This window comes from Diospyros lotus, chromosome 2 (assembly GCF_014633365.1).
Source record: "Diospyros lotus cultivar Yz01 chromosome 2, ASM1463336v1, whole genome shotgun sequence".
NCBI classification, from domain to species: Eukaryota; Viridiplantae; Streptophyta; class Magnoliopsida; order Ericales; family Ebenaceae; genus Diospyros; species Diospyros lotus.
In genome coordinates, this window is record NC_068339.1 from 2,410,340 (window position 1) to 2,430,535 (window position 20,196).

General features: G+C 28.9%; 1 protein-coding gene across 2 annotated transcripts in view; it reads left to right on the plus strand.

The window, feature by feature from the left end:
- Nucleotides 1-20,196, plus strand: part of LOC127794304 (uncharacterized) — a 72,275-nt gene that overhangs the window by 23,618 nt on the left and 28,461 nt on the right. The gene's annotated exons all lie outside the window — the stretch shown is intronic.

Sequence of the window (20,196 nt, forward strand, 5' to 3'; positions counted from 1 at the left end):
CCTCCTCCTTACTTTTCAAAAAGTCTTCGTATCAACTTATATGTATCCCTAATGAGGAACATGCACAATAATCTAGTAATTTGTGAAACAAAAAAATATAGATTAGTACATTTGTTGAAAATATACATATCAAAATATACTTTGAGATTAAAATTACCTTATTACATCCCATCGAAACAAGGTAGTTGTATTTCTATTTTTAAGCTCTATATTTTTCGATCCAATCCTACACAAATCCATATTTCAAATTATTCTTAAATTAAAATATTTTAAAAAAAGTTATATAATCAATAAAAATAAATCATGTTATCTTCTCAACACTACAACAACACTTCAGGATAAACAATATTTGTAGTAAAATCCAAACAATCTTTGGGGAACAAAATACTTATACGATCAAATGATGTACATCTGGACAATGCCACATATAATTGCCCATGGCTAAACACTGGTATGCACAAATCAACCCCAACAAATTTCATATATTATTTTTGAGATTTATTAATAGTCAAGGCATATGCCAATCGGACTGGAAATTGACGTCTTGTCATTTGGAAAGACATTTCTGAAGAAGATGGTGCCAAATATATCCTTGGTATGAATGGCAAATTGTTAAACTTTTCTCCAATTAAAATTAAAAACAAAATCAAAATTTGGTATGAATAATTATCACTTGAAAAGTCTAAGAGGAATAATTGGAAAGTAAAATTAAGGAAGATGACGACCCTAATTTTTTACACCCAATAATTTTTTATAAAAATAAAAATAAAATAGCATTTATTATGTTCTGTTACATGAAATTACCATTGATGTTGGGTTAAATAGGCTTCCGGGCAAATTGGATCTTGATAGAAGATTTGCTTGGTTTTTTGCTTGAAATTTTTACCTTTATTCCATGAAGAGACTATTTTTAGTTGTTTAATTTAAATTTATAATTCTCAATGAGTTATAATTTTTTACTTTAAGCATGGGTTATCTCAAAAGAGTTATAATTTTTCTCCGAGAACTTAAATAAGTTATAATTATATAAAAAAATACACATATATTTGGGTCTAACTCATGAAAAAAATAAAATTGTATAAACACGTAATTTTATAAGAGTGGGATCTACATAAACACATAAAAAAAATAAAAAATAAAATTGTATAAACACATAATTTTATAAGAGTGGGATCTACATAAACACATAAAAAAATAAAAAATAAAAATGTATAATTGGATCCAACTTATTTTCGTCCCATAAAATTTTTAAAAGATAAAATTGTATATTTGGGTCCAACTCAATTGTACCCAATGTTAGAAATTGTTAAAATTAAAATATTTGAATAAATGTTTGAATAAAAGTACCCAATGTCCTAATTTTTTTTTCTTTTGTTATATTTTTTGGTGCTTCCAATACTAAATTTCCTTTCTCTAGAAAGATGACAAAAATTACAATTTACAATTTTTACATGGATACACATACACATGACACGATTTACAATTTAAATTTAATTTTTTATTAAAATTAATATAAAAAAAATCTCAATTAAAACTAAAGCTATATTACATGGAAATGTAAATGAATGGGTGAGATGAAACAACTTTCATTCATTTTAATTGAATTAGATCAAATGGCCCACTACCTAAATTCTTAATTTTTAATTTTATTTTACAAATATTATTATGAATTCGTATTTATTATTTTACATTATATTATTATTAATAATTTATTATTTTACATGATTGTGTTGGGCCATGCCAAGCCCAAGCGAGTTGGGTCGCCCAAGCAATGACAGGCTCTATGTTGGGCCTCTTTAAAAATACATACAAAATGCCTTTAGAGTACAGTACACTCATTCATACAAATTGCACACCCATTTTAAAAAATGCACAAATACTACAAAATAGATATAAAATGACTACAACACACATATACATGGACCTGTAATACCATCGCCATGATGATAGATATTACAAACATATACATATATGGATGCTGATCTGAATGGCACATAATTTCCTATGCTTAATAATGGACTGTTATGCTTTTGGTCCCAATCTTTGTTTCCAGTGAGATTTAATTGCCCTCAATGAGGGCCTCTTTCATCATGCTTTGATAATGACTGCGATTGAATGACTAAAAATATATAGCGTGTATACACACACAAAAATAAATATCTAATGCAAGTAATGTTGCTACAACGTGTATACATAGACACAGAATGGGTACAAAAATTTTGCATTAGATACACACACAGTGCGTATACATATACTAAGAATTTTGCCACAGCAGTATACATTTTATAATATACAATAGTTACACGCACACACACTAAATACATACACACAAAATCCACACGCACACACAGAAGAATGTACACAAATTGACTATAGCGCACACAAATTTACTACAATGCACACAGAATGTTTTGCCTGGGCTCACTGCCTCAAGGAAGAAGACGCACACTATGCACTTTTTGGGCATTCACGACAGAGTGCTTCTTTAATCTTTATAATATATAATATAGATTATTATATACATATATATATATATATATATATGCAAGCACGGCAAAGTGTTGCCTTGCTTCTTTAATCTTTATAATATGATATATACATACATATAAATCCAACTGAGAAATCAAAATAAAACCCAGAATGAATTGATACTCTCAAATCCAACTGCACCAAAGGAAAATGTGTAAAGGCACAAAATTTGGAGTAGACTCACCACAATCAGACGTAATCTTGGACGCACCGAGAAAATATGAAGGAGAGAGAGAGAGAGACCCAGAAATCTGACTCAAGCATGCATGCAACGACATATGTCCAACATTCCCCGCAAGAGAACAAAACCCAAAAACCACTACGTTCTCCATCTACCTGAGACTAAATGGCAATTTATTTGTACACAGTCGCGATATACATACAGTGAGGAGAGAGAGAGAATGAGAGATACATACACACAGAGATAAGGGATGAGAGATACATACTTTAAGCAGTGACTTAAAGCTTCATGTGCGATGGCAGACAGAAATGAAGATCAGTAACCTTAGAGCAAAACGAACAGAATAAGAAAAAAAACAAAAAACACAGCATAACGAAAATGCACATAAAAACACAAAATCTAAAGCCGTGATATGATGCGGAAAACGGAACTAAAACTAAAGGAACTATATACACACACTGACTATATACATACAGTCGCGATGGATATACATATAGTGAGGAGAGAGAGATAAGGGATGAGAGAGATATACAATGAATGAGAGATACACACTTTGAGAAGTGACTTTGAGCAGCGATGGAGCTTCATGCACAGCAGACAGAGAGAAAAAGAGAGGGAATAGTAAGTGAGAGAAAGAGAAAGGAGTGAGACGACAGGTGGGTGGGAGGGTGGGTGGTAATGACTAAAGGAGTGGGAGAGAGAGAAAGAGAGAGGCACTGATGCATTGAGTCGCCCACATGTCCATCAATCAACCATTGAGCCACTGCAAATTGGAGAAGAATTGTTGGGCGCGAAGATTTTTAATTTCAAACATCAAATACATCAAAAATGATCCCAGCCATTCAAATGTCTCAGAAGTAAGATATTTTTAAAAATCATCTTATTTTATTATATAGATATATATATATATATATAAGTGCCCCATAATTTGACATTACGTCTCATGATGAGACATGTCATTTAGGTTTTTATCCTCCATATATACTAGAACAAAGCAGGGAGCAGCAACCCAAAATCTGTTATCTATTATCTATTATATTATATAAAGCTGCTGAGATGCATAGGTCCCACTAAGACTTTTTCCCGCCTAAACTCCATTCTTAAAGTTTTTTTTTTTTTTGTGGCAAATACATTCTACAGCACCGATTTCACATTGGACATGTTAAATATTGTATTTAATGCCTACGTTAATACCTGTGTAACTATATATGATCAAAAAGTTTACGCAACTTTTTTGTTTTTTGGTATACACCATTTAATGCCTGCATTAATTTATTTTTTCCCCATGAATTTGATTTGTATCCTCAATAATTTGTGTTCCACAGAAAAACTAAATCACTGGTCTCTATATACTTTGGAAAACTCACCGTCTTTAACCAATTCAAAACATTTACCAAAGCAACAACTCAACCCTATATATATATATATATATATATATGCACTCAGAAAAAATATTCGATAAATCAAAAAAAAAAATACTTCGGACTGTATTTTTTTTTTTTTTTTGTGGCAAATACATTCTACACCACCAATTTCACATTGGACATGTTGAACATTGCATTTAATGCACGCGTTTAATGCCTGTGTAACTACATATGATCAAAAAGTTTACGCAACTTTTTTGTTTTTTGGTATACATCGTTTAATGCCTGCGTTAATTTATTTTTTTCCCATGAATCTGATTTGTATCCCCAATAATTTCTGTTCCACCGAAAAGCTAAATCACTGGTCTCTATATACTTTGGAAAACTCATCGTCTTTAACCAATTCAAAACATTACCAAAACAACAAATCAACTCTCTCTCTCTCTCTATATATATATGCACTCAGAAAAAATACTCGGTAAATCAAAAAAAAAAATACTTCGGACTATATATTTTTTTTTTTTTTGGTGGCAAATACATTCTACACCACCAATTCTACATTGGACATGTTGAACATTGCATTTAATGCACGCGTTTAATGCCTGTGTAACTACATATGATCAAAAAGTTTACGCAACTTTTTTTTTTTTTGGTATATATCGTTTAATGCCTGCGTTAACTTATTTTTTCCCCATGAATCTGATTTGTATCCTCAATAATTTGTGTTCCACCGAAAAGCTAAATCACTTGTGTCTATATACTTTGGAAAATTCACCATCTTTAACCAATTCAAAACATTTACCAAAACAACAACTCAACCCTATATATATATATGCACTCAGAAAAAATACTCGGTAAATAAAAAAAAAAAAACTTTGGACTGTATTTTTTTTTTTTGTGGCAAATACATTCTACACCACCGATTTCACATTGGACATGTTGAACATTGCATTTAATGCCTGCATTAATGCCTGTGTAACTACATATGATCAAAAAGTTTATAGAATTTTTTTGTTTTTCGTATACATCGTTTAATGCCTGCGTTAATTTATTTTTTTCCCATGAATCTGATTTGTATCCCCAATAATTTGTGTTCCACCAAAAAACTAAATCACTGGTCTCTATATACTTTGGAAAACTCATCGTCTTTAACCAATTCAAAACATTACCAAAACAACAAATCAACTCTCTCTCTCTCTCTCTCTCTCTCTATATATATATGCACTCAAAAAAAATACTCGGTAAATCAGAAAAAAAAAATATTTCGGACTGTATTTTTTTTTTTTGGTGACAAATACATTCTACACCACCAATTTCACATTGGACATGTTAAACACTGTATTTAATGCACGCATTTAATGCCTATGTTAATGCCTGTGTAACTACATATATGATAAAAAAGTTTACGCAACTTTTTTGTTTTTTGGTATACACCGTTTAATGCTTGCATTAATTTATTTTTTCTCCATGAATCTGATTTGTATCCTCAATAATTTGTGTTCCACCGAAAAACTAAATCACTAGTCTCTATATACTTTGGAAAACTCACTATCTTTAACCAATTCAAAACATTTATCAAAGCAACAACTCAACCCTATATATATATATATGCACTCAGAAAAAATACTCGGTAAATCAGAAAAAAATAATACTTCGGACTATATTTTTTTTTCTTTTGTGGCAAATACATTCTACACCACCGATTTCACATTGGACATGTTGAGCATTGCATTTAATGCACGTGTTTAATGCCTCCGTTAATGCCTAAGTAACTACATATGATCAAAAAGTTTACGCAACTTTTTTGTTTTTCGTATACACCGTTTAATGCATGCGTTAATTTATTGTTTTCCATGAATCTGATTTGTATCCCCAATAATTTGTGTCCGACCGAAAAACTAAATCACTAGTCTCTATATACTTTGGAAAACTCACAATCTTTAACCAATTCAAAACATTTACTAAAGCAACAACTCATCCCTATATATATATATATATGCACTCAGAAAAAATGCTTAGTAAATCAGAAAAAAAAATACTTTGGACTGTATTTTCTTTTTTTTGTGGCAAATACATTCTACACCACCGATTTCACATTGAACATGTTAAACATTGTATTTAATGCATGCATTTAATGCCTGCATTAATGCTTGTGTAACTACATATGATCAAAAAGTTTAAGCAACTTTTTTGTTTTTTGGTATACACCGTTTAATGCCTGCATTAATTTATTTTTTCCCCATGAATCTGATTTGTATCCTCAATAATTTGTGTTCCACTGAAAAACTAAATCACTGGTCTCTATATGCTTTGGAAAACTCACTGTCTTTAACCAATTCAAAACATTTACCAAAGCAACAACTCAACCTTATGAACAAATATATATGCACTCAAAAACAAATACTCGATAAATCGGAAAAAAAAAATACTTCGGACTGTATTTTTTTTTTTTTTGTGTGACAAATACATTCTACACCCCCGATTTTGCATTGGACATGTTAAACATTGCATTTAATGCACACATTTAATGCCTGCATAACTTCATATGATCAAAAAGTTTACGCAACTTTTTTGTTTTTTGGTATACATCGTTTAATGCCTGCATTAATTTATTTTTTACCCATGAATCTGATTTGTATCCTCAATAATTTGTGTTCCACCGAAAAACTAAATCACTGGTCTCTATATACTTTGGAAAACTCACCATCTTTAACCAATTCAAAACATTTACCAAAGCTACAACTCAACCCTATATATATATATATATGCACTCAGAAAAAATACTCTGTAAATCAGAAAAAAAAACACTTTGAACAATTTTTTTTTTTTTTTTGTGGCAAATACATTCTACACCACCGATTTCACATTAGACATGTTGAACATTTCATTTAATGCACGCGTTTAATGCCTGTGTAACTACATATGATCAAAAAGTTTACGCAACTTTTTTTATTTTTTGTATACACTGTTTAATGCTTGCGTTAATTTATTTGTTCTCCATGAATCTGATTTGTATCCCCAATAGTTTGTGTCCCACCAAAAAACTAAATCACTGGTCTCTATATACTTTAGAAAACTCACCGTCTTTAGCCAATTCAAAACATTTACCAAAGCAACAACTCAACCCTATATATATACTCGGTAAATCAGAAAAAATACTTCGAAATTGTATTATTTTGTCTCCTGTTTCATTTCATGTTATGGCTCCTTAGAAAAAATACTCGGTAAATCAGGAAAAAAATTACTTCGTACTATTTTTTTTTATGTGTGGCAAATACATTCTACACCACCGATTTCACATTGGACATATTAAACATTGCATTTAATGCACGTGTTTAATGCCTGTGTAACTACATATGATCAAAAAGTTTACACAACTTTTTTGTTTTTTGTATACACCGTTTAATGCGTGCATTAATTTATTTTTTCCCCATGAATTTGATTTGTATTCTCAATATTTGTGTTCCATAGAAAAACTAAATCACTGGTCTCTATATACTTTGGAAAACTCACCGTTTTTAACCAATTCAAAACATTTATCAAAGCAACAACTCAACCCTATATATATACTCGGTAAATCAGAAAAAATACTTCGAAATTGTATTATTTTGTCTCCTGTTTCATTTCATGTTATGGCTCCTTATTTTACCTTACTGAAAGATATTAACAAAAACTAGGGAGATTGGCGTATATGAGTCCGATGCGCCCGTAAATGGATAGTTCCTCCCTATGGAAGGTGTGGAAAAAAACTTGAAAATGTTTTTATTGACAAATAGGTATTTTTTCTGTATTCAATCTTTGTATTTACTTATGAAAATTTTTAAATTTTAATTTCTTCTTTCTAAAAATTTTCAAATCATTGAAATTATTTGTTTGTCATGTTCTTGATGCAGGGGACACGGATTCAAGCAACAGTAAAAGATTTTTTGATTCAAAAATTTGAAAACTTAATCGAAGAAAACGGACTATATTGCATAAAATGCATATCTGTTGACACAAACAAAGGAGTATACCCAGTTACCGGTCACGATTACCATCTTATTTTCAACAATGGAACTTATGTCAAACCTACAAATGACATTCATTTTCCAGCAACTATTTTCAGTTTTAAGACATTTTCGGAGATAAAGGATTTGCCTCATTCCGATCAAACATCACTATTTGGTAAAGACACTTTCTTATATACCACTAATATCTTCAATCACTAATCATTAATTTTTATTTCAGATGTAATTGGACACGTCGTGGAGTTCAACAACTCAAACATGCAGAATTCCACCATGAGAAAAGGCAACAAAAATTTGAAAATTGTACTTCAAGATCTAGAGTATGTACTACTTTCTATCCTACAAACTATAAATATATAAATTTCTTAATCAAACTAATTATTTATTAGTTGTGTTCTTTATAGTAAAAATCAACTATCATGCACTCTTTGGGAGACCTACGCAGACGAGATGTAACAACATCTACAAGGTGACCGAAATGAGGCATTGATTGTCATCGTGCAGTTTTGCAAGACTAAATATTTCAAAGGTCTGTTTCTTAAACTATTTAAGATTTTTTTAATATAATAAGAAACCGTGTAGTTTTGCAAATCCAAATATTTCAAATGTTCATCTCCTAAACTATTTAAAGATTTTTTTAATACAATAAGAAATCGTGAAGTTTTGCAAGATTAAATATTTCAAAGGTCATTCCTAGATTATTTACAATTTTTTTTAATACAATAACAAACCAAAAATGAATTGGTTTTGATAGTTTATACTAATACAAATAATTTATTTTTGTGCAGGAACAGTTGGAATCTCAAACACGTTTAACACAACAAAACTTTATGTTAACGCTAATATTCCAGAGATCGTGGAATTCAAAAACAGGTGCAATGTACAATTAGCTTTTATTTAAAAAAAAAATGTATCAAATCAAAATTAAACCTAGACTACCATTCAATGTCTCTGTGCTTAATTAAACGTTCAAGTAGATGCCTAATGAATTTCTATTAATTTCAAAATTCAGCGTATATTTGGGCTAAGGGCAGTCGATGCAAATTAGTCAAATTTCAGTATCGTCCAAGCCAACTATCATAGAGGAAATTGAAACTGAAATGTTCAAGGTTAAAACTCTATAGCAAATTGTTGGGAGTGATCAGGTAATTAGTTTAAATGTTAGTATTTTTTTGATTCATGCCTTAATGATTTACAGTTCCATTTAATCTAAATCAAAAATTTATTTATTTGTTACATTTCTATTATAGGCAGAATATGTTTGGGTGCCATGTGTGATCTCTGCAATAATTCCAGAAAAGGAATGGTATTTCATGAGTTGCAAGAAGTGTGTTCGAAAGGTTAAGGAGAAAGACGGAAAGTGTTATTGTATTCACTGTAAGGAGTACTGCAATGGGGAAATTCGTTACAAGCTTAATATTAACGTTGTGGATGGAATAGAGTGTGTTACGCTACTTCTTTGGAACACCTAGTCCCATGAGTTGACTGGAAAAACAGCTCGAGAGTTAAAAGATAAAATTGCCAAGGTAAAATATTTCACTTTTTACAAAAATATTATAAAGTTGTTTCATGTGTTACTTAACATTCTTTTTTTCATGCTTCATAGGACACAATTGGAAATGATACTGACCCAAAAATGATTCCCACAAAAATCGAGTGCATTGTTGGTCAAGAATACTTTTTCAAAATAAATGTGAACCAAAAAAATGTTGACAAGCAAGATAGTGTTTATACAGTGGTGAGTATTTCAAAGGATGCCGACTTAATCAAAAGATTTAAATCGACTGATCATATCATCAACATAAGCGATGATAGTGAGAATGGAAACAAGGAGACAAATACCACTGAACAGGATTCGATTTCGGATAATGAAGTAACGTCTTCTAACAAAACACCAAGGAAGGCTACAAATGACACTATTGGCAAAACACAAGTCAATGAAAGTGACTGCGGTTCAACGGCGCTATCTTCTACGAAACTGAAGAAAGTTAAAGTTGACAAGAATTAAGTTGTTATATTATTATTACTTCGACCTTTTTAATATTTTCTTGTGGTTTTTTTAAGTTACTTGGTTATGTCTTTAACATATGACTTTTGATATTGATGTTTAATGAATTGTACTCTTATCCAAATGACAATATCTTTCTTCCCTCTATTACTTATGCCCTATATTACTTATGAACCTTATTTTGATAACAAAGTTTAACCTTTTTTTCTCGTCATTTGGATAGATACACAATAATTTCACAAGGGCAACACAAATATAATTCATTGACTTTAGTAAATACTGTTCAAATATTCTATAATAATATAGAATAACAAATATAACATGTTAATATAATATAATTAACATAACATGGTCATTAACATAACCATGTGACATAACATTTTAATTAATATAATTAACACAAATATTGAGGTATTTTTACGATATGGAAATGTCTACATTCAAATTCAAATCCCTTTACGAATTATTTTATGTTCAAATTAAAACACTTTAAACACTTTAATGAATAATTATTCTATATTATCGCGGAATTAACAAATATCCATCATCTTAATAAAACCTAATTAGAACGTATAACATATTAAAAAAGCTGTAATATTTTAAATATAATCTAACTAATAACATGTTAATATAACATAATTAACTATACACGTTAATAATATAAGCATACACAACATATTAATAAAACTCAATTAATCTCTTGAGTAGTTGGGTTATTAATACGTGACATGTATAAACTCAATTAATGTTTAGTAAATGGACATTTTTTTTGCATTGTTCCAAATAAAATACCTATATATTAATATCCAAGACTCTCCGATTTAACACACCCAACTATCTATTTTTTCTAGGTTAATGCAAAACACAATTATTTAATACCATTACTCTCTAATGAATAATTGTCTTAAGTGTTACAGTAATTAATTCAGTTGAGAACTTTTAGTATTCTACGTATACTACAAAAATTAAGACCTAAATCTTTAATAAAGTTTATAAATTTCGTATTTTTACAATATTGAAATGTCTACGTTCAAATTCAAATCCCTTTACGAATTATTTTATGTTCAAATTAAAACACTTTAAACACTTTAATGAATAATTATTCTATATTATTGCAGAATTAAAAAATATCCATCATCTTAATAAAACCTAATTAGAACGTATAACATATTAAAAAAGCTGTAATATTTTAAATATAATCTAACTAATAACATGTTAATATAACATAATTAACAATACACATTAATAATATAAGTATGCACAACATATTAATAAAACTCAATTAATCTCTTGAGTAGTTGGGTTATTAATACGTGACATGTATGAACTCAATTAATGTTTAGTAAATGGACGACTTTTTTGCATTGTTCCAAATAAAATAGTTATTTATTAATATCCAAAACTCCTTGATTTAACACACCCAACTATCTATTTTTTCTAGGTTAATACAAAACACAATTATTTAATACCATTACTCTCTAATGAATAATTGTTTTAAGTGTTACAATAATTAACTTAGTTGAGAACTTTTAGTATTCTACACATACTACAAAAATTAAGACTTAAATCTTTAATAAAGTTTATAAATTCCATATTTTTATGATATGGAAATGTCTACATTCAAATTCAGATCCCTTTACGAATTATTTTATGTTCAAATTAAAACACTTTAATGAATAATTATTCTACATTATCGCGGAATTAACAAATATCCATCATCTTAATAAAACCTAACCAGAACGTATAACATATTAAAAAAACTGTAATATTTTAAATATAATCTAACTAATAACATGTTAATATAACATAATTAACAATACACGTTAATAACATAAGCATGCACAACATATTAATAAAACCCAATTAATCTCTTGAGTAGTTGGGTTATTAATACGTGACATGTATGAACTCAATTAGTGTTTAGTAAATGGACAATTTTTTTGCATTGTTCCAAATAAAATAGTTATTTATTAATATCTAAGACTCTTCGATTTAACACACCCAACTATCTATTTTTTCTAGGTTAATGCAAAACACAATTATTTAATACCATTACTCTCTAATGAATAATTGTTTTAAGTGTTACAGTAATTAACTTAGTTGAGAACTTTTAATATTCTACGCATACTACAAAAATTAAGACCTAAATCTTTAATAAAGTTTATAAATTCTATATTTTTACGATACGGAAATGTCTACGTTCAAATTCAGATCCCTTTACGAATTATTTTATGTTCAAATTAAAACAATTTAAACACTTTAATGAATAATTATTCTATATTATTGTGGAATTAACAAATATCCATCATCTTAATAAAACCTAACGAAAAGGTATAACATATTAAAAAAATTGTAAATTTTAAATATATATAATCTAACTAATAACATAACATGTTAATATAACATAATTAACAATACACGTTAATAATATAAGCATGCACAACATATTAATAAAACCCAATTAATCTCTTGAGTAGTTGGGTTATTAATACGTGACATGTATGGACTCAATTAGTGTTTAGTAAATGGACAATTTTTTTGCATTGTTCCAAATAAAATAGTTATTTATTAATATCTAAGACTCTTCGATTTAACACACCCAACTATCTATTTTTTCTAGGTTAATGCAAAACACAATTATTTAATACCATTACTCTCTAATGAATAATTGTTTTAAGTGTTACAGTAATTAACTTAGTTGAGAACTTTTAGTATTCTACGCATACTACAAAAATTAAGACCTAAATCTTTAATAAAGTTTATAAATTCTATATTTTTACGATACGAAAATGACTACGTTCAAATTCAGATCCCTTTACGAATTATTTTATGTTCAAATTAAAACAATTTAAACACTTTAATGAATAATTATTCTATATTATTGCGGAATTAACAAATATCCATCATCTTAATAAAACCTAACGAAAAGGTATAACATATTAAAAAAATTGTAAATTTTAAATATATATAATCTAACTAATAACATGTTAATATAACATAATTAACAATACACGTTAATAATATAAGTATGCACAACATATTAATAAAACCCAATTAATCTCTAGAGTAGTTGGGTTATTAATACGTGACATGTATGAACTCAATTAATGTTTAGTAAATGGACAATTTTTTTGCATTGTTCCAAATGAAATAGTTATTTATTAATATCCAAGACTCTTCGATTTAACACACCCAACTATCTATTTTTTCTAGGTTAATGCAAAACACAATTATTTAATACCATTACTCTCTAATGAATAATTGTTTTAAGTGTTACAGTAATTAACTTAGTTGAGAACTTTTAGTATTCTACGCATACTACAAAAATTAAGACCTAAATCTTTAATAAAGTTTATAAATTCTATATTTTTACGATACGGAAATGTCTACGTTCAAATTCAGATCCCTTTACGAATTATTTTATGTTCAAATTAAAACAATTTAAACACTTTAATGAATAATTATTCTATATTATTGCGGAATTAACAAATATCCATCATCTTAATAAAACCTAACGAAAAGGTATAACATATTAAAAAAATTGTAATATTTTAAATATATATAATCTAACTAATAACATGTTAATATAACATAATTAACAATACACGTTAATAATATAAATATGCACAACATATTAATAAAACCCAATTAATCTCTTGAGTAGTTGGGTTATTAATACGTGACATGTATGAACTCAATTAATGTTTAGTAAATGGGCAACTTTTTTGTATTGTTCCAAATAAAATAGCTATTTATTAATATCCAAGACTCTTCTATTTAACACACCCAACTATCTACTTTTTCTAAGTTATTGCAAAACACAATTATTTAATACCATTACTCTCTAATGAATAATTGTTTTAAGTATTACAGTAATTAACTTAGTTGAGAACTTTTAGTATTCTACGCATACTACAAAAATTAAGACCTAAATCTTTAATAAAGTTTATAAATTCCATATTTTTACGATACGGAAATGTCTACATTCAAATTCAGATCCCTTTACGAATTATTTTATGTTCAAAGTAAAACACTTTAATGAATAATTATTCTATATTATCGCGGAATTAACAATATCCATCATCTTGATAAAATCTAATTAGAACGTATAACATATTAAAAAAGCTATAATATTTTAAATATAATCTAACTAATAACATGTTAATATAACATAATTAACAATACACGTTAATAATATAAGCAAGCACAACATATTAATAAAACCCAATTAATCTCTTGAGTAGTTGGATTATTAATACATGACATATATGAACTCAATTAATGTTTAGTAAATGGACAACTTTTTTGCATTGTTCCAAATAAAATAGTTATTTATTAATATCTAAGACTCTTCGATTTAACACACCCAACTATCTACTTTTCCTAGGTTAATGCAAAACACAATTATTTAATACCATTACTCTTTAAAAAAGTTTATAAATTTCGATTCATTTACATACAAAGGTTGTTGCGTCTTCTCTCTACATCATCAGTTCTACATTGTACTCTCCTTATCCATTGTTTTCTGTTGTACTTCATACAAAACAACAGGAAAAATAACATTTCTTCTACATGGAAAGTTATATAAGCAGTCAAGAGAACATCGAAGACGGTGTTCATCAGGCCACAAAGAGGATTTGCTTGCATAATGCCATTCAACAAGGTAAGCTATATATACCAAAATTAATAATTTTAACATTTTTAGTCCACTGTTGCTTATTGAAAAAAATTTGACATATATTGTTATTAAAATTAGAGGCAGTTTAGTGTCATTGTATCTATTCAGCAATGATGTTATTTCTTCTATTCTATTCTAAGCAGAAAAAAAAAATTAGTGACTTGCAAAGCTGATTGTAAATTTTTTATTGGGTCGGAATATAAAAGCATGAAAACACAAAATTATTCTCACCTTATTTTTTTGGTATTTTAATTCTTTCAGACCTTCGCATGCCAATGCACGCCCAAATTGACTCAGCTCTTTCGCAACTTGCGTCGCATTTAGAAAAAGCAAGTCTATGTCAATCAAATGAACAACGGAGACCATTCTCCAACATAACAAATGGTGCTATATATTTTGAATGGAAGAAAAATAAAATTTTTAATCAATAATTTTTGTTTACAAAATCTAATTAAATTTATTTCTCTCAAATATTAGACATCAAATGTTTAAGAGTCAGTTTATGCAACATTTAACGGGTGGCATACCATCAAATGAACGTCGTGGGAGTAGATCGTTGCATTTGTCGGGGTTGGGAAAACACACAGTTGGAATAAAGTCTACTCTACCGCCCATATCGGGCGTAACTACATATGATCAAATTACTACCACTTCATTGTTGCCCAACTCAGGTAATATTACAATTTTCTTTTATCTTTGCTATTCATAAGATATATATATATATATATTTTGTTTCATTCATAGATGTGTGTATACAACCTATTTTTTTCATCTTATAATCCAAAAACAACATAAAATTAAAGATGCTACAATAATAAATTATTTTCATGTCCCAAGTATGACTATTGTTACTGCATAAAAATGACAACTATATTTATATTTATATAATTTATTACGACAACCTATAATTTACAGCTTTCTTAATTAATAGGGTCTTGACTTTTAATTTAATAATGTATTAAATTTCTTAATTACAACCATAATATTTCATTACTTTGTATTAAGTGTAATATTGTTTTTTTAAATGCACTACATAAATAATAAAAACTAAAACGCATTATTTTGATGTTTTATGTGTATTCGCTTGCAAAATGCCATTCAACAAGGTAAGCTATACCAAAATTAATAATTTAACATTTTTAGTCTATTGTTGTTTTTTTGAAGAAATTTTTACCTATATTGTTATTAAAATTAGAGACAGTTTAGTGTCATTATATTTATTCATCAACGATGTTATTTTTTCTATTCTATCCTAAGCAAAAAATAATAATAATAATAAGTGACTTGCAAAGCTGATGAGTGAAGCTGAGAAATAGAGTGCTTCTATGGATCACAAATTATTGGGGACACAAATCAGATTCATGGAGAAAAGATAAATTAATCCAGGCATTAAATAATGTATACGAAAAAAACAAAAAAGTTGCGTAAACTTTTTGATCATATGTAGTTACACAGGCATTAAACACGTGAATTAAATGCAGTGTTCAATATGTCCAATGTGAAATCGGTGGTGTAGAATGTATTTACCACAAAAATAAAAAATATAGTCCGAAGTATAGAACCTGTTTTTTTCATTCATAGATGTGTGTATACAACCTGTTTTTTTCATCTTATAATCCAAAAACAACATAAAATTAAAGATGCTACAATAATAAATTATTTTCATGTCCCAAGTATGACTATTGTTACTGCATAAAAATGACAACTATATTTACATTTATATAATTTATTACGACAACCTATAATTTACAGCTTTCCTAATTAATTGGGTCTTGATTTTTAATTTAATAATGTATTAAATTTCTTAATTACAACCATAATATTTCATTACTTTGTATTAAGTGTAATATTTTTTTTAAATGCACTACATAAATAATAAAAACTAAAACGCATTATTTTGATGTTTTATGTGTATTCGCTTGCAAAATGCCATTCAACAAGGTAAGCTATACCAAAATTAATAATTTAACATTTTTAGTCTATTGTTGTTTTTTTGAAGAAATTTTTACCTATATTGTTATTAAAATTAGAGACAATTTAGTGTCATTGTATTTATTCATCAACGATGTTATTTTTTCTATTCTATTCTAAGCAAAAAAAAAAAAAATAAGTGACTTGCAAAGCTGATGAGTGAAGCTGAGAAGTAGAGTGCTTCTATGGATCACAAATTATTGGGGATGCAAATCAGATTCATGGAGAAAAAATAAATTAATGCAGACATTAAATAGTGTATACGAAAAAACAAAAAAGTTGTGTAAACTTTTTGATCATATGTAGTTACACAGGCATTAATGCAGGCATTAAACACGTGCATTAAATGCAATGTTCAACATGTCTAATGTGAAATCGATGGTGTATAATGTATTTACCACAAAAATAAAAAATAAAAAATACAGTCTGAAGTATACAACCTATTTTTTAGCTACAAAAGGTGAAATCTCTCACCTTAAGGGCCCCCCCACACACTACCCCATACACGTGGAAGGGGTTAATCACGGTATACGACGGCCCCCAAGATAGGAGGTACAGTGCATAGTGCCCACAAGAAGCCACCCCCACAAGAGGATGAAACTCCCACATTGCAGCTGCCATGACTCGAACCTGCATCCTTGGCTGCAATCTTCTACCCCGTGAACCATCCGTGCTACGCTCGTCGGGGCATACAACCTATTTTTTTCATTCATAGATGTGTGTATACAACCTGTTTTTTTCATCTTATAATCCAAAAACAACATAAAATTAAAGATGCTACAATAATAAATTATTTTCATGTCCCAAGTATGACTATTGTTACTGCATAAAAATGATAACTATATTTATATTTATATAATTTATTACGACAACCTATAATTTACAGCTTTCCTAATTAATTGGGTCTTGACTTTTAATTTAATAATGTATTAAATTTCTTAATTACAACCATAGTATTTCATTAATTTGTATTAAGTGTAATATTGTTTTTTTAAAATGCACTACATAAATAATAAAAACTAAAACACATTATTTTGATGTTTTATGTGTATTCGCTTGCAAAATGCCATTCAACAAGGCAAGCTATACCAAAATTAATAATTTATCTTTTTTAGTCTACTGTTGTTTTTTTTAAGAAATTTTGACCTATATTGTTATTAAAATTAGAGGCAGTTTAATGTCATTGTATTTATTTCTATTCTATTCTAAGCAAAAATAAAAAATAAGTGAATTGCAAAGCTGATTGTAAATTTCTTATTGGGTCAGAATATAAAAACATAAAAACACAAAATTATTCTCACCTTAAATTTTTGGTATTTTAATTATTTCAAACCTTCGCACGCCAATGCATGCCCAAATCAACTCAACTCTTTCGCAACCTGCGTCGCATTCCGGAAGAGCAAGTCTATGTCAATCGAATGAACAACGAAGGCCATTCTCCAACATAACAAATGGTACTATATATTTTGAATGGAAGAAAAACAAAATTCTTAATCAATATTTTTTGTTCACAAAATCTAATTAAATTTGTTTCTCTCAGATATTAGACATCAAATGTTTGGGAGTTAGTTTATGCAACATTCAACAGGCGACATACCATCAAAATGAACATCATGGGAGTAGATCGTTGCGTTTACTAGGGTCAGGAAAACACACAGTTGGAATAAAGTCTACTGTACCATCCATATCGGGCGTAACTACATATGATCAAATTATTACCACTCCATTGTTGCCCAACTCAGGTAATATTACAATTTTCTTTTATCTTCGCTATTTCATAATAACAAAATAACAATAATTTTATTATATTTATAATGCCTTAGCAAAATAACAATAATTTTATTATATTTCCATTTATAGAAATATTATTTACAAAATTTAGTACGAAACAAATTTGGAATTTTTTTATTAAATAATTTTTCTTGACAAATTTTTCATCAGAATATGAAGATTGTGCAAGTTTTGTGCGGCAATTTTTTGGTTTGAGGAAAGATTGGATAAACGTTATAAAACATGTCAGTCCCCAAAGTTCTCTTTGTGTTGCACTCATGGAAAGGTTGTGCTTCCACGTATGCCTGATCCCCCGCAAGTATTTAAAGATTTGTTATATGGCCATGATGAGAGGAGCAAACATTTTTGTTAAAACATCTGATCATACAACATGATGTTTTCTTTTACATCTATGGGAGGGAAGATAGATTCTCAAATCAACGATGGAAGATCTGCTACTGTTTTCATTTTACACGCAGAGAATTACCATTCTATTGGGAGTTTATTGCCTGTAGAAGGATCTACTCCTAAGTTTGCTCAACTTTACATTTTTGATATGGAGAATGAAGTGGAAAACAGAATCCGATCAGTGAGGTATGCATTTTTAATGTGCAACGATACTTTTTATTTTAATTTTTTACTGTATGAATACGTCAAGATCCTATTTTATAAAATAAAAATTAATTTTTTTATTGTGCAGAAGGTCAGCAGTTGGTCATACTTTGCATGAGGATATTGTGTCTGATCTAAAACAGATGCTTGATGTGCATAATGTTCTTGTGCAATCTTTTAGAATGGTGACAGAAAGGATACGTCAAGGTGAAGTTGGAAATGTTCAGTTGAAACTCATTGGTAAGAGGGACGGGGATGGTAGAAGATAGAACATGCCTAATGTTAAAGAAGCTGCTGCTTTAATAGTTGGAGATTTTGAAACATTGCCAGGTGCTCGAGACATTGTGGTCAAAACTCGATCCGGATTATTTAAATGTATTAATGAGTTACATGTGTTGTATCTGGGGTTGTAATATCCATTGCTTTTCCTTTATGGTCAGGATGGCTATAAAGCTGACATTCCATTGAGTGGTTCAAGATCTAGGTCGCCTGGTGCACGAAAGAAATTGAGTATGAGGGAATTTTTTGCGTATAGAATTATGGAGAAAGATTGTGAGTCCTCGAACATTTTATTTTCCAAAAAGTTATTTCAACAATTTTTGGTCGATGCATATTTAATAGTGGAATCATCACAATTGGCGTATATTAGGTTTCACCAAAAGGAGTTGAGGTGTGAGGTATACAAAGGCTTGGAAGAGGCCTTAGTTAGAGGTGACACGAATCCTGCGTCATTAGGGAAGAGAGTATACTTGCCTTCTACATTTACAGAGGGTCCACGGTATATGATCAACTGTTACCAGGATGCGATGGCTATATAAAGATGGGCTGGATACCCAAATTTGTTCATTACATTCACATGTAACCCGAAATGGCTAGAAATTGTTCATTTTTTGGATAAGAGGGGATTGAAGGCTAAAGATCGTCCTGATATACTTTGTAGAGTATTCAAGACTAAGTTGGATTTTTTGATGAGAGACTTACGACGTGATAAAATTTTTGGCCCAGTGAAAGCAGGTACTTACTCATGTTTATTAAATTCTAGGCATTTTATTCTTATGACAATAGCCATTATCACT